Source organism: Pseudophryne corroboree, unplaced genomic scaffold, assembly GCF_028390025.1.
Source record: "Pseudophryne corroboree isolate aPseCor3 unplaced genomic scaffold, aPseCor3.hap2 scaffold_74, whole genome shotgun sequence".
Classification (NCBI taxonomy): Eukaryota; Metazoa; Chordata; class Amphibia; order Anura; family Myobatrachidae; genus Pseudophryne; species Pseudophryne corroboree.
Genome location: NW_026970320.1, coordinates 1150140 through 1162077, shown reverse-complemented (window position 1 = coordinate 1162077; position 11938 = coordinate 1150140). Strand labels below are relative to the sequence as shown.

General features: G+C 49.2%; 5 non-coding genes across 5 annotated transcripts; all 5 read right to left on the bottom strand.

Moving 5' to 3' along the window:
- Positions 1-9451: 9451 nt before the first annotated feature.
- On the bottom strand, positions 9452-9614 carry LOC135040505 (U1 spliceosomal RNA). The gene has a single exon (XR_010234404.1). It is a non-coding gene; the product is annotated as a U1 spliceosomal RNA (small nuclear RNA).
- A 152-nt stretch (positions 9615-9766) lies between these two features.
- On the bottom strand, positions 9767-9930 carry LOC135040418 (U1 spliceosomal RNA). The gene has a single exon (XR_010234320.1). It is a non-coding gene; the product is annotated as a U1 spliceosomal RNA (small nuclear RNA).
- A 604-nt stretch (positions 9931-10534) lies between these two features.
- LOC135040481 (U1 spliceosomal RNA) lies at positions 10535-10697 on the bottom strand. Its single transcript, XR_010234381.1, has one exon. It is a non-coding gene; the product is annotated as a U1 spliceosomal RNA (small nuclear RNA).
- Positions 10698-10848: 151 nt separating this feature from the next.
- Positions 10849-11012, bottom strand: LOC135040427 (U1 spliceosomal RNA). The gene has a single exon (XR_010234329.1). It is a non-coding gene; the product is annotated as a U1 spliceosomal RNA (small nuclear RNA).
- A 670-nt stretch (positions 11013-11682) lies between these two features.
- LOC135040499 (U1 spliceosomal RNA) lies at positions 11683-11845 on the bottom strand. The gene has a single exon (XR_010234399.1). It is a non-coding gene; the product is annotated as a U1 spliceosomal RNA (small nuclear RNA).
- Positions 11846-11938: the final 93 nt, after the last annotated feature.

Sequence of the window (11938 nt, the reverse complement as noted above, 5' to 3'; positions counted from 1 at the left end):
GCACCAGCACACACGCACTTCAGACCTGATCTCCTGTTGTGTGAATATGCACAGCAGGGATCAGGTCTTAATTAGGCCCTATATACAGCTGTCAGTAAAGCAGGGATGTGCTGCTGCCAGTGAGGCAGGGATGTTCTGCTGTCAGTGAAGCAGTGATGTGCTGCTGTCAGTGAAGCAGTGATGTGCTGCTGTCAGTGAAGCAGTGATGTGCTGCTGTCAGCGAGGCAGTGATGTGCTGCTGTCAGCGAAGCAGGGATGTGCTGCTATAAGTGAGGCAGGGATGTGCTGCCGTCAATGAGGCAGGGATGTGCTGCCGTCAATGTTGCAGGGATGTGTTGCTGTCAACGTTGCAGGGATGTGCTGCTGTCAGTGAAGCAGGAATGTGCTGCTGCAGTGAGGCAGAGATATGCTGCCCACTATCTCCCTATCACCCCTGCCTGAGTCACACACTTTCCCTGTCACCCCTGCCTCAGTTACCCACTATCTCCCAGTCACCGCTGCCTCAGTCAACCACTATACCTGCGACCCCTGCCTCAGTCACCCACTATCCCTGTCACCCCTGCCTCAGTCACCCACTGTCACCCTATCACCCCTGCTTCAGTCACCCACTATCCCTGTCAACCCTGCCTCAGTCTCTTACTGTCCCTGTCACCCCTGCCACAGTCATCCACTATCTCCCTATCATCCCTGCCTTATTCATTTATTATCCCTGTCACCCACTTTCTTCCCATACTTACCCAACCCCTTCCTATCACCCCTCCCTCAGTAACCCACTATCTCCCTGTCACCCCTGCCTCAGTCACCCACTATCACTGTCACCCCTGCATCAGTCACCCACTATCTCCCAGTCACCCCGGCTTCAGTCACCTACTATCTCCCACTCATACATGCTTCAGTCACCCACTATCTCCCAGTCATCCCTGCCTCAGTCACCTACTGACACCAGTGCAGATATTTCTGCTGCAGCCTCTCCACTCTCCAGCGTGAACGTCCTGACGACTGAGGAAATCCGCTTTCCAGTTGAGGACTCCGGGAATGAACACTGCCGATATTGCTGGCAGATGACGTTCTACCCAACTGAGGATTTTTTTATACTTCCAGCTTTGCCATGCAGTTTCGAGTGCCGACTTGATGATTTGTGTACACTACCGTGGTGGCGTTGTCCGATTGTACTTGAACAGGCCTGTTCTGTACTAGAGGCAGGGCCAGTATCAATGAATTGAACACTGCCCGCAATTCCAGAATGTTTATCGGGAGGAGAGATTCCTCCCTGGTCCACCGATGGTGAAGGGTCGTCATCACGGCCATAACCTTGGTGAATTTCCGAGGTGCCGTGGCCAAACCAGAAGGCAGGACCTGAAATCCAAAAACTAACCAGGCACAACACTGCTTAGCTTCCAACATCAGATGAGATTGGACATATCCAGTGTGATGCGGCTGTAGATGATTTTTGCTGTTTCTAACTTCTACATCAATGAATAAGTTTCAAAATAGAATGCATCAAGAGAACGGTGTTGGTAGTATAAAACTACCTACAGCACCTGGTATTCCCAGGTGGTCTCACATCCAAGAACAAACCAGGCCTAAGATCAGGTGATATTGGGCATATACAGTGTGGTGTGGCTGTAGATGAACTTAGTGGTTTCTGTTAGAGTTCTTCTACTTCTAACTACTAGTACATAAATGAATAAGCGGCCGATTTATTAAACCTGGTGGAATGATAAAGTACCAGCCAATCAGCTCCTAATTGCCATGTCACAGGCTGGGTTTGAAAAATGACAGTTAGGAGCTGACTGGCTGGTACTTTATCACCTTGCACTTTATCAGTTCACCAGGCTTAATAGATCTGCCCCAATGTTTCAAAATGGAATGCATCAAGAGAACGGTGTTGGTATTGTAAAAATACACACAGCTCCTGGTATTTCCTGGTGGTCTCCCATCCAAGTACTAAAACCAAGACCAACACTGCTCAGCTTCCTTGATCAGGAGAGATTGGGCAAATCCAGTGTGCTGTGGCTGTAGATGAGCTGGTGGTTTCTGCTAGAGCTTTTCTACTTCTAACTTCTGGTACATAAAAGAATACGTGTAAAAATTAAATGTACCAAGAAAAGGGTGTTGGTAGTTTAAAAACACCTAAAGAATCTGATAATACATGGATGGGAGACTGCTTGGTAGTAACAAAGTCCAATACTGCTTTGCTTCAAAGATCAAATGAGATTGGGCATATCCAGTGTGGTGTGGCTTTAGATAAGCTTTGTGGTTTCTGTTAGAGCTCTTCTACTTCTAACTACTGGTACATTAATGAATATGTATAAGGTTGTAGTTTATCCAATATGCCTTTACTACCTTACCTTCCCCCCCCCCTCCCCTCCCCTCCTTATAGCTTCCTTTGTTCTCTCCTCCTCGTGTGTGCGTTATTTGTTTTCTCATACGTCCTAGAGGATGCAGGGATCACATTAAGAACCATGGGGTATAGACGGGATCCGCAGGAGACATGGGCACTTTAAGACTTTCAAAGGGTGTGAACTGTCTCCTCCCTCTATGCCCACTCCTCCAGACTCCAGTTTTAGAATTGTGCCCAGTGAGACTGGATGCACTACAGGGGAGCTCTACTGAGTTTCTCTGAAAAGACTTATGTTAGTTTTTCTTATTTTCAGGGAGGCTGCTGGCAACAGTCTCCCTGCTTCGTGGGACTTAGGGGAGAGAAGTATGACCAACTTCTAGTGAGTTCAATGGCTCTACTTCTGGCTGACAGGACACCATTAGCTCCTGAGGGTGCTGATCGCTGGGTACGCCTAGATGCCCACTCCCGTAGCCTGCCGTCACCCCCTTACAGAGCCAGAAGTCAGAAGACAGGCGAGTAGCAGAAGAACAGATGGCATTCTGAGGTACCACGCAGCGAGCGGAATGCTGTGCGCCATGCTCCCACACAAACACAGGCACTGCAGGGTGCAGGGCGTGGGGGGAGGGCACCCTGGGCAGCATAAATTCCTCACAAAAGGCTGGCAAAAGTGGACATTAGTGCCTGGGCACTGTCCTTACCCCACCAGCGTAATTAATTATTTGTTTCTGAGCGGGACAGAAGCGTGCCATTACAGCGGCGGGGCTTCTTCCTCACCTCACCAGCACATCTAAAGAGCGTTACAAGTCTATCACTATAGAGTTTATTATTTCCCAGACTGTGTACTTTTGACGCTGGGTTGTGAGCTGAAAAATCCCATCTGTCCCTCTGACATATTTACTGTAGGTCTATCCCCCATAAGCCGATGTGTCTGTGGGTACTTGGTACATGTGTGTCAACATGTCGGTGGCTGAATGTTTTTCCCAAGAGGAAACTATATTAGGAATGCAGACATATGATGGTGGCCCTGTTGGCACCACCAATAACTGACTGGGTGAAAGTTTCAGTAATATCAGAGTGAGGTTGGATAAATCTGTGTCCCAGACACAGACGTAGAGAAAAGATGTGATGTTCATGGCTATGCTTCTTTTCCCTCAGGCCCCGCAAAAATGTTATTTTGCCCAGTTACTACACACTGATACTGACTCGGATACTGATTCCTATGTCGACCATAATATTTCCTGATTAGATCCAATATTGGCAAGGAGCATTCAGTACATGATTGTGGATATTAAGGACATATTAACATCACTGAGGACCCTGCTGTTCCTGACAAAGGGGTCTATTTGTATGTATATATAGATATATAATGAAAGCTGATGTAACGTTCCTTCATCTCTGTTTGAGAAAGTCTGGGCCAGCTCGACAAGATGGTTTCAAATCCCCAAAAGGTTTCCGGTTGTTTATTTATTTCCTGCCGCGGACAGAATAAAGTGGGAGTCACCCCCTGTTCTGCACGGGGCCCTGTCACAAATCCAGCGGATCGTATGCAGGAAGCTACATTATTTCTAGTTATGTAACCACGGGTACATTACTTAGACCTGCCATTACATGCGCATGGGTGAGTAGTAGTATTCAAGAATTGGTCGAATACCTTGTCATCCGATATAGATATCCTGGAGACATGGGATGCTCCTTACGTTGGATCATATCAAGGACACTGCAGCATACTTACGACTGCAAGGGATATAGGACTCTTGAGTTCACGGGCCAATTTCATGGCAGTCTCGGATAGGAGGGCATTGTGGATTCACCAAGGGAATGCTGATGCTGACTCCAAGAAGAAAGGGAGTCTCTTCCCTATGAAGGTGAAGCCTTGTTTGGCGACGGCCTAGTTATTTTGATCTCGGCAGCTCCCGCAGGTAAGTCAACCTTCTTGCCCTATGTTCCCTCTCAACGGATGAAGACGCATCATTATCTAACGCAGTCATTTTGGCCCAATAGATATGCAAGAAGTTAAGATTCCCATTTCTTTGCAGGTAGAGGAAGGAGAAGAGGGAAGAGGTCTATAGCCTCTTCAAGATCGCAGGAGCAGAGATCGTCCTCTGCTTCTGCCAAATCCACTGCATGACGCTGGGGCTCTCTTGCAGGAGCCCACACCAGTGGGGGCACGTCTAAAACACTTCAGTCAGTACTGGATTAATTTGGACCTGGACTCGTGGGTTTTACAAATAGTGTCCCAAGGGTACAAACTGGGGTTTCAAGACGTTCCCCCTCACCGATTGTTCAAATCGGCATTAGTCAGCAGGGAGAAGGCTTTTATTCAAGCCTCTTCGTGGTCCCGAAGCCGGACGGCTCAGTCAGACCAATCTTAAATCTGAAATCCCTCAATTTCTACCTAAAGAAATTCAATTTCAAGATGGAATCTCTCAGGGTAGGGATCTCCGGTCCGGAGGAAGGAGATTTCATGGTTTTGGTAGACATAAGGATGCCTACTTACATGTTCCCGTTTAGCCACTGCATCAAGCTACCTGAGGTTTGCAATTCAGGATTGTCATTACCAATTTCAGACATTGCCGTTTGGTCTGTCCACGGCTCCGAGGATTTTCACCAGGGTGATGGCGGAAATGATGGTTCTCCTTCGCAAGCAAGGAGTCACAATTATCCCGTACTTGGATGATCTCTTGATAAAGGCGAGATCCAGGGACCAGTTGTTGCAAAACATTGCACTCTCCCTGACAGTTCTTCAACAACATGGTTGGCTCCTAAACTTGCCAAAATCGCAGTTGGTCCCAATGACACGGTTGTTGTTTTTGGGAGTGATACTGGACACAGAAGAGGTTTTCTTCCAGTGGAAAGGCTATGGAGATCCAGAGTCTGGTCAAACAAATTCTGAAACCAGCAAGAGTGTTAATCCATCAATGCATTCGGTTGCTGGGCAAGATGGTTGCGGCCTACGAGGCCATTCAGTTTGGCAGGTTCCATGCTAGAGTGTTCCAGTGGGACCTGTTGGACAAGTGGTCCGGATCCCACCTACACATGCACCGGAGGATAATCCTGTCTTCCAAGACCAGAATATCACTCCATTGGCGGCTGCACAGTTCTCACCTCCTAGAGGGGCGATGGTTCGGGATCCAGGACTGGATCCTAGGGACCACGGATGCAACCCTCCGAGGCTGGGAAGCAGTCACACAGGGTGAAAACATCCAAGGAAGATGGTCAAGTCGGGAAAGTTGTCTCCACATAAATGTTCTGGAGTTAAGGGCCATTTAATAACTGCAGACACAGTACGCACTGGGACGGGTGCCCAGCATCCTCTACGGACTAAGAGAAAAGGATTTACCGGTAGGTATTAAAATCCTATTTTCTCTAACGTCCTAGAGGATGCTGGGGACTCCGTAAGGACCATGGGGATAGACGGGCTCCACAGGAGACATGGGCACTTTAAGAAAGACTTTAGTTCTGGGTGTGCAGTGGCTCCTCCCTCTATGCCCCTCCTCCATACCTCAGTTTGATACTGTGCCCAGTGGAAACTGGGTGCTTTTCAGGAGCTCTCCTGAGCTTTCTGACAGAAAGTATTTTGTTAGGTTTTTAATTTTCAGGGAGCACTGCTGGCAACAGACTCCCTGCATCGAGGGACTGAGGGGAGAGAAGCAGCCCTACTCTCTGAGTTGCAAGGCCCTGCTTCTTAGGCTACTGGACACCATTAGCTCCAGAGGGATTGGTACACAGGATCTCACCCTCGCCGTCCGTCCCAGAGCCGCGCCGCCGTCCCCCTCGCAGAGCCGGAAGATAGAAGCCGGGTGAGTATGAGAAGAAAAGAAAGACTTCAGCGGCGGAAGAAGACTTCATGATCTTCACTGAAGTAACGCACAGCACTGCAGCTGTGCGCCATTGCTCCCATACACCTCACATACTCTGGTCACTGTAAGGGTGCAGGGCGCAGGGGGGGCGCCCTGGGCAGCAATATAAACCTCTTTTTGCCAAAAATATAACACATATACAGCTGGGCACTGTATATATATATGAGCCCCCGCCAATTTTACAGTTTAAGCGGGACAGAAGCCCGCAGCTGAGGGGGCGGGGCTTCTCCCTCATCACTCACCAGCGCCATTTTTTCTCCACAGCACCGCTGAGGAAGTTCCCCAGACTCTCCCCTGCTGAAACCACGGTAGACAAGAGGGTTGAAAAGAGGGGGGGGGGGCACATAATTCGGCGCAAATTACATACAGCAGCACTACTGGGCAAACATTAAGTTACTGTGTTATTCCTGGGTTATATAGCGCTGGGGTGTGTGCTGGCATACTCTCTCTCTCTGTCTCTCCAAAGGGCCTTGTGGGGAAACTGTCTTCAGAAAAAGCATTCCCTGTGTGTGTGGTGTGTCGGTACACGTGTGTCGACATGTCTGAGGAAGAAGGCTATATTAGAAAGGAGCGGGAGCAAATTAATGTGGTGTCTCCGCCGACAGCTGATTGGATGGATATGTGGAATGTTTTAAATGCTAGTGTAAACTCATTGCACAAAAGATTAGACAAGGCTGAAGCTTCGGGACAGTCAGGGTCTCAACCCATGCCTGATCCTATGTCGCAGGGACTGTCAGGGTCTCATAAGCGCCCACTATCCCAGATTGTTGACACAGATACTGACACGGATTCTGACTCCAGTGTCGATTACGATGATGCAAAGTTACAGCCAAAATTGGCAAAATCCATTCGATATAGGATTATGGCAATAAAAGATGTTTTGCACATCACAGAGGAACCCCCTGTCCCTGACAAGAGGGTACATAAGTACAAGGGAAAGAAGCCTGAGGTAACCTTTCCCCCCTCACACGAGCTGAACGAGTTATGTGAAAAAGCTTGGGAATCTCCAGATAAAAGACTGCAGATTTCCAAAAGGATTCTTATGGCGTATCCTTTCCCATCAATGGATAGGTTAAGATGGGAATCCTCCCCTAGGGTGGACAAAGCATTAACACGCTTATCTAAGAAGGTAGCCCTCCTGTCCCAGGATACGGCTACCCTCAAAGAGTCTGCTGACCGCAAACAGGAGATAACCCTGAAGTCAATTTATACACATTCGGGTACCTTACTCAGACCGGCAATTGCGTCGGCCTGGGTGTGTAGTGCTGTAGCAGCATGGACGGATACCTTATCTGAGGGGATGGATACCCTAGATAAGGATACTATTTTATTGACCCTGGGGCATATAAGAGATGCTGTCCAATATATGTGTGTATGCAAAGTACAGGTGGTGCTGCAGGGCTCACACCCTTTTACTTGTCTTGTAGAGCAACTCTGGAGCTGTTACTGGATCCATCTGCTGCAGGCCTTCCCCCAGGAATGCTTGCACTAGTTGTTGCATTTGGTTTGTTGTTTGGGGGTGCTTCAGTATTAGGCAGCCTTCTGCCCTCCCACATTCATCTGAAAATGTGTTCTCCCTGCAGTTGTTGTCCCCAGATGAGAGTTCCCTTGTGCTTCCTCAGTTGAATCTCCTTAACTTGACGGGGGTGTGCCCGAGCAGCCGCCCTCCACAGCCCTATCCCAACACATACTTATCTTGCATATGAGATCTCTTGATCATGAAGATAGTTCTCACAGGGTGAGGTTCATCCATTACATTTTAAAGTAGGAAGGTACAAATTACATATTCGAATTACATATATGTTCTGGATTCAAATGTTTTCCCCCCTTCCTTTCTCAATTGTGCCCATCAGCAGCTATTCTAATGTTGCTGCCAATGGTTGTGACACATTTTTTTCTTCTGTGGGGTACACTGGACTCCACAAGGATTCACATTGGGGTGTAGAGTAGGACCTTGATCTGAGGCACCAACAAGCTCAAAGCTTTTGACTGTTCCCAAGATACTCAGCGCCCCCTCCTCTATAACCTCGCTTCCATGAACAGGGAGCTCAGTTTGTAGTTGGTGCCTTCAGTAGCAGGCCACTTAACAGGGTTCTGCCTCAGGCATCCTATTCTTAGCTATTAATTTTGACAAGAAAAGAAGAACTTTTTTAATAAGAATCTACAAGGGCTGCAGCAGGCTAGGTCTAATAGACATATTTACTGCAGCTCCATCACTCCCAGCGGCGCAGTATACTCCCGTGCCCCGGTTGCTGGGTCACTGCAGCGGAGGCTCCGGTTTCTTCCTAAGGTCAGTCACACACACACCGCCCTCCGGGATCACGAGGCCGCTGATGAAAGGGTGGTAAGGGGCTTCTGTGCACACACTATACCGTGATCCAGCGTGGCTGTAGGGGGCGGGCATTGTGCGCACTGGCGTGGACACTGATTACTGGGCAGCTGCTCCACTAGCCACCAGGGACAGTTAAGGAGCACAGCTCTGGGGGTTTTTCTCCTATATTAACCCCATTTTGTACTACCCGCAGTGCATTGTGATAGGTAATAGGGCCTGATTCAGGTTGGATTGCAATCGCAATAAGCAATCCAACTGCAAAAATTGCTAAGAGCATACGCATCCGCCTGCATTTTCTGCGGCACCCCGCAGATAATTCGATCGCCTCTGCCTGTCAATCGGTGCAGGGGGGGGGGGGGGAGGGGGGTCAACAACACTCCATTTCCAAGTCGGAGATGGAGCGGTGCGGGGGCAGGGTTTCAATATTGGGTCGGCAACGGAGAAACAGGAGGCGTGGTTAGAGCGGCTGCATGACATCTCATGGGCCGGACTCCGCCAGTGGAGCCCCAGCGTCATGCAGTAGATTTTGTAGAGGCCTGGGAGGACTTCTGTTCCTGGAAGCTAGCTGTGTTGTGCAGCTTTTTTCCTCTGCCCCTACCTCTGGCAAGAAAGGACGCACCTCGCACTTTCCTTCGGTGTGGGGCTCATGTTGGCTATGCCCCAGCCCCTGAAGCATTCAAGCTGATTTCTTGCAGCAGCTGGGCACTGTAACAGCTCCAAAGCTGCTCTGTAAGGCAAGTAAAAGGGTGTGGGCCCTGCAGCACTACCTGTAGTTCGCATTGTGCATTGGAAGGCACAAAGTAAGCAGACGGGAGTAGTCAGGATAGTGCGCAAAGGCATAGAAGGGAGCGGCTCAAGAAAAGAGAAGTGGAAACAGACAGCAAACTAGGCTGGAGAGAGACCTGAGACAAAGAAATCTGAATTATACGAGAGCCGACCAGAAGAAACACACATTATGCAGTCAAGTGTCCCACATTTGGGGAAATCGCAGGAGCAGCACACCAAGAGTGCAATGGGTGAGATTTGCCCTGGGAGAAGCACCTTCCTGATCATAGTATCTCACCTGGCAGGTAAGTAGGAGTTAGGCTAGAGCTGGGGAGGGTCGCTGCTCGGGCACCCCCCTGTCAAGTGAAGGAGATCCAACTGAGGCAGCACAAGGGAACTCTCGAAAGAAGAACAAGGCTAGAGGAAGATCTGAGACAAAGAAATCTGACTTTTACCAGAGCTGACCAGAGGAAAGCACAAACACAGTCCCCCACTACCACAAATAATGCAGTTGAGTTTCCCACATTTGGGGAAATCACAGGGGTCAGCATACCCAGAATGCAATGAATGAACCTCACCCTGGGAGAACAATCTTCATGACCATGGTATCTCCTATGCAAAATAAGTATGATTTGGGATTGGGCTGGGGAGGGCCGCTGCTCAGGCATATCTCTGTCAAGTAAAGGAGATTCAACTGAGGCAGCACAAGGGAACTCTCATCTGGGGACAACAACTGCAGGGAGAACACATATATTCAAATGAACATGGGAGGGCAGAAGGCTGCCTAATACTGAAGCACCCCCAAACAACAAACCAAATGCAACAACTAGTACAAGCATTCCTGGGGGAAGGTCTACAGAAGACGGATTTGCATAGTGATGTCATCCAAGCAGTGGGCCAAAGTTGGCTGGAACCCTCATCTGCATATGAAAAGAGAAAAGGGGTATGCAGGGCATGGCGGCCTTTTGCGGCACTTGGATGGCCCCTTAAGCATTCAAGCTGATTTCTTGCAGCAGCTGGGCACTGTAACAGCTCCAGAGCTGCTCTGTTAGGCAAGTAAAAGGGTGTGGGCCCTGCAGCACTACCTGTAGTTCGCATTGTGCATTGGAAGGCACAAAGTAAGCAGACTGGAGAAGTCAGGATAGTGCGCAAGGGCATAGAAGGGAGCGGCTCAAGAAAAGAGAAGTGGAAACAGACAGCAAACTAGGCTGGAGAGAGACCTGAGACAAAGAGATCTGAATTATACGAGAGCCGACCAGGGGAAACACAAATTATGCAGTCAAGTTTCCCATATTTGGGGAAATCACAGGGGCAGCACACCCAGAGTGCAATGGGTGAGCCTTGCCCTGGGAGAAGCACCTACATGATCATAGTATCTCACCTGGCAGGTAAGTAGGAGTTGGGCTAGAGCTGGGGAGGGTCGCTGCTCGGGCACCCCCTGTCAAGTGAAGGAGATCCAACTGAGGTAGCACAAGGGAACTCTCGAAAGAGGAACAAGGCTAGAGGATAATCTGAGACAAAGAAATCTGACTTTTACCAGAGCTGACCAGAGGAAAGCACAAACACAGTCCCCCACTACCACAAATAATGCAGTCGAGTTTCCCACATTTGGGGAAATCACAGGGGTCAGCATACCCAGAATGCAATGAATGAACCTCACCCTGGGAGAACAATCTTCATGACCATGGTATCTCCTATGCAAAATAAGTATGATTTGGGATAGGGCTGGGGAGGGCCGCTGCTCAGGCACATCTCTGTCAAGTAAAGGAGATTCAACTGAGGCAGCACAAGGGAACTCTCATCTGGGGACAACAACTGCAGGGAGAACACATATTTTCAGATGAACATGGGAGGGCAGAAGGCTGCCTAATACTGAAGCACCCCCAAACAACAAACCAAATGCAACAACTAGTGCAAGCATTCCTTGGGGAAGGCCTACAGCAGACGGATTTGCATATGGTGATGTCATCCAAGCAGTGGGTCAAAGTTGGCTTCAACCCTCGTCTGCATATGAAAAGAAAAAAGGGATGGCAGGGCATGGCGGCCTTTTGTGGCGCTTGGATGACCCCTAATTCGCATTAAACATCTCCACCCTCCTTCAGTGTGGGGCTCATGTTGGCTATGCCCCAGCCCCTGAAGCATTCAAGCTGATTTCTTGCAGCAGCTGGGCACTGTAACAGCTCCAGAGCTGCTCTGTAAAGCATGTAAAAGGGTGTGGGCCCTGCAGCACTACCTGTAGTTTGCATTGTGCGTTGGAAGGCACAAAGTAAGCAGACGGGAGAGGTCAGGATAGTGCGCAAGGGCATAGAAGGGAGCGGCTCAAGAAAAGAGAAGTGGAAACAAACAGCAAACTAGGCTGGAGAGAGACCTGAGAAAAAGAGATCTGAATTATACGAGAGCCGACCAGAGGAAACACAAATTATGCAGTCAAGTGTCCCACATTTGGGGAAATCACAGGAGCAGCACACCCAGAGTGCAATGGGTGAGCCTTGCCCTGGGAGAAGCACCTTCCTGATCTTAGTATCTCACTTGGCAGGTAAGTAGGAGATGGGCTAGAGCTGGGGAGGGTCGCTGCTCGGGCAACCCCCTGTCAAGTGAAGGAGATCCAACTGAGGCAGCACAAGGGAACTATCGAAA